Consider the following 4368-nt stretch of genomic DNA (forward strand, 5'->3'; position numbering starts at 1 on the left):
CCTCCACCAGCACCCGCAACGCGCCACCGAGCTTCCTACTCTGCAAGTGCCCTGCAACCCTTATCCACCCTTTCAATCAAATGTCATCAGCTGAATAATATCGGTGATTTCCTGAAGAGTCAGATCCGATGTTAGGTTTTTTTTCCCTACCAAGAACAGAATCAAGGTAATTTTTGTTTAGTGCACTCAAAATGGAGAGGTGAGTATAAAAGCCTGTGTATATCTTTGAATGAATTTTTTTCCCTTTCGCTGGGATGTGTTTATATGAGAGCTCTATTTACGACCAAAGCTTTTGTCATCGGTCTTCGATAACCCAGCAATTAACACACTATATCAAACTTACGTACATACAAGATCAGCTTGTTCTAATTTAAAAAAATTCTTTTAGCTCATAATGAAAGATATATGAGTAGTAGTCATTCACCGAAAGAACCACTTTATCATCCTTAAACTATTAAAAATTGCAATCCTCACCTCATGTTTATAAGTATCTGGTATAAATGTAATATTTTAAGACCCTTTCAGTGGCATGGTGATATATTATAGACACACCCCTTCATTTTCATGGAATCAAAAGTTGAAAAAATATCTTACATTCCAAAATTTGTTGGCTGATAAAGTAACTGATAACATTTATTCTACAGCACTCAAGATCAAACAATTATTTTGCTGCAGTAAATTATGAAGAATGCAAGCAGAACAATCACCTAAGCATAAATTTTTATTTTTTAATTAGTTTGTAGGCAATGGTCTTTCCTAAAGTTAGTATCAGCATTATCATCTGTAGATAAGTCAAAGTTAAAAATGCATAATATCACTGTATCTTCACATTTTTTTGAAGAGTCTTTTTGCAATTTCAGTGCTGTCCTGAAAATAATCAAATAAATAATGACCCATTCCCCCTTTGACTGTGTAATAACAAAGTGGTGCAGTATTTTGATATTTCTGTGGGCCAAGGCATCTGGTGGCCGCAGACTATGGTATCAAGCACATCTTGATTATTTTTTTTTTTTTTACTAGAAAGAAAACAACATAGTCACAGCAACGTACAAAACAAATTTCTAAGTAGATATATAAAAACTGGCTAAAATAACAAAGGTCCCTGTAAGAGTCTTAGATCCAAGACTGGATGAAAAAGCAGACTGACTGCTTTCTATCTGAACTTCTTGTGCAACAACGTAATTTGAGAGATCACGAGCTGGTATGGATCAATCTGCATGCCTCACATTGAAGTTCTGCTTAGACGTTCCCTTTCAGCCGCAAGGCTCTGTATGGACTGGCCTGCTTTGTAACGCTCTTTGCCAGGCATTAAAGGGTTTGCAAGTACTCCGAGCCTCTCCCTAACTCTAACCTTTCTCTAACCTGGAGGAAGGCTAACAGGAGTTGAAAGGACTGTGGGGCACAAGCTGGGCTGTGGCTTGGCAGCTGCTAGTAACTATGGCTGTGTTTGCTCTTACAATGCTACTTCCATTGTTAAGTTAAATGTGTTGACTTAAACCGTCCTTGCAAGTGGCATCACCACTAAAGTTGTGGGTTCTTTGGACGTTGAATCAGATAACGCATCCTTCACATCAAGAGAACTTCGGCATTTCATTAATTCATCATGAAGTAAGAGAAGGCTGAATCAAACTACTGCAGAGCAACAGTAAGCAGAAATAACTACACTGAGTTTTCAGTACAGAAATTTAAATAACTGAGTCTTTCATAACTGAAAGCGAGATTTCTATGATTCTAACTTTACTTCCCATATTCCAGAGAGTCTTTTCAAATTTTGTAGCAAGCCTTGTACAAAGGTAGGAGGTTGTTTGTTAAGACACAGGTTGCAAGGCAATTTGTAATTTTGGAACACTAAGTAAAAGCACATTTCTTCAGTACTGAATAGTAATAGCTAACTTGTCTATAACACAATACTAACTGATATTTAATATAATACAAAAAGATGGGAAATTAATCAGAATAATAACCTACATCACTTTGTCAAAACCAAAGATTTCAGAGGTATTAAACATGATAAAAACAAAACAGTAAATTCACCTGGTTTGTTCTGATTTTTCTCCTAATAAAAATATATTTGAAAGCAGTAACTTTTTGCAAAACTTCTCAGTTGCAGTGAAAGTTGAGCCCCCAGCTGAGAAAATACAAACTTTCATCCAGAAAAAAGTGGGCTGACTAGCTCTTGGCAGGGATAGGAATAACAGAAGGAGATAAAGGCCAGTGTGCTGGAGAACCTTACTAAAACCCCTGCCACTGGTACTCCCTAGACAATGATAAATGCTACTTCAAGCAAAGAAAAGGCAAATGAACATTACAATACTCTCAACAGAACGAAGCGCACTATCACCAAGGCATCTCCATTTTTCTAGGAGTTTCTCATCAGCTGTCTGAATTGCACAAGTCGTGTTAGCATAGCAGTAGGTAACCAGCCATACCTTTGCTTCACCTAGTTAGAGCCTCAGGGAATTCAGAGCTTTACAGTTCCCTGCTGGCAAAGGCTCTTTGTCTTATTGGCACATTAACTCAGTTCTGGCCTACCATATATTTTAGCCTAGCTGACAACATTCATAAGGCCATAAAATCAATCAGTAGCCTCCAATTTTACTGAAGTTATGCTAAAATATGCAACATGCCATTACAAAGCTTCTGATTTGCCACTGCCTTTTAGATAGGCCAGAGGAACTCACCTTCACAGTCAAAGGTTGCATAGAAGGTTCCATACACCCATGTCCCATGCTGGCCTAGAAGCTGCTGGGAAAGTGCTGCCTGGCCAGCTTGCTCACATGCTGCTCTGAGGCTGTAGTGCAGGGCAGGTGGCTGGCTGCTCACCGTGGCTGGGGCACCTGCAGCAGGTGAAGCACATGATGGCAAACCAGCACAGTCCTTGGGTGGGCTGAGCAGGGTCAGCTGGGAGAACACTCTCATGGCCAGCAGGGAGGGCCCAGCACAGCAGTGATACTGGGTGCAGCCAGGTGTCCATTAACAGAAGAAATGCTCCCAAAGGACCTAGGGGAACTGGGCAGAACTTCTGGCTGCACAGGAGATTGTGGGAAACTGGTGGACTGAAAAGAAAGGTGTACATGCTTTTTCCTGTGCTGCTCCTCTCCTGAAAGGACCTGCTCCACAAAGGCCTAGAGGACACAGGAGAAATGCTTACTAACACTTTATTAAATCTGTCTCACCTAGCAGATCAGGTTTTTTGAAGGGTTAGCCTGGTTAATTTGAATGAAACTTCTCCCATAGTAAATCTGTTTCCAAAGAAACAGAAGTGATTTGGAGGTGCAGAATGGGGCCTGGAAATGATGAAGATCAAAAAAATAACATCGTGATAGGTTGTTGCAGACTTAGGAGGCAGCTCAGAACAGCATCAAGTCCATACTGAAGTCATATAACTCTCAGCAGAACTTAAGCATGTTTTTGTTCATCATATCCTTAAAGGACTTCCTGAATTTTTGCATCACACAGAAACTTAACCCAAAAAAATCTTCCTAGAATTTTTGTGCGACAGCCATGGCCACTGAACACCTCTAGATTACCTGGCTTTAGGAAGTATTTTCCTATTTTCTGGAGCTAGTTTTAAATTATATTACATAGGGAAACAGCAAAGTTATATCAATATGGGGTTTTTGCATTTTTTCAGTTGCTGTTTCTGTTCTTTCTGCAGACTTTTTAGAGTAGCTATATTAAAAGTGTAGAAAGTAGCACTCTCAGTGTAGTTTGCTTGCTTCTGGCTTCTTACTTCTGTCTTATTTTTCATTGAAATTCAAACAAACACAGCCTTCATTTGATAAGATACTTACCATACAAAATAATAGTAAAATGAAGGGGGAAAAATCCTTTGAACCTCAACAGAGAGGTGAGAACTTGACATTATTTTTGTCTTTGGTTTGAAAAACATCTCTTTAAAAAGAGAAAGGAACGTCAAAGGAAACTTCAGTCCAACAGGCTTTAATTTTTTTACAGCATAAAAATTAAGTTTTCAAACTCTTTTTGTTCTCATCTGAGTAGCATATTACATTTGTTTAAATAACTAAATGTATAAATAATAAACATTTTGTAAATCTTCTTCTGAAATAGTGATATTGAAGGAAACACTTTGAAGTGTGGATAGTTCCCCCCCATGGCCTCCTCCCCCCAAATCTTCTTCAGATCTTGGAGAATGCTTTGCTGATTCCCCAGAGGCACTTTTAGTCCATTGAAGATTCTAGTTAAAGTAAAAAAAGATGTTTAAATGTTTTAACTGAGTTTTGGGGGTAGCACTAAATTAAAACTGTACATCTTTCAGTTTCCCAGACTTGCACTGCTCTGTTATTTAAGCTTCAAAGTTCAATTCACTGAAGAACTATTCATAATTTATAGCTCGACTGAGGATCT

The sequence above is a fragment of the Egretta garzetta genome, unplaced genomic scaffold (assembly GCF_000687185.1).
Source record: "Egretta garzetta isolate BGI_Z169 unplaced genomic scaffold, ASM68718v1 scaffold397, whole genome shotgun sequence".
NCBI lineage: Eukaryota > Metazoa > Chordata > Aves > Pelecaniformes > Ardeidae > Egretta > Egretta garzetta.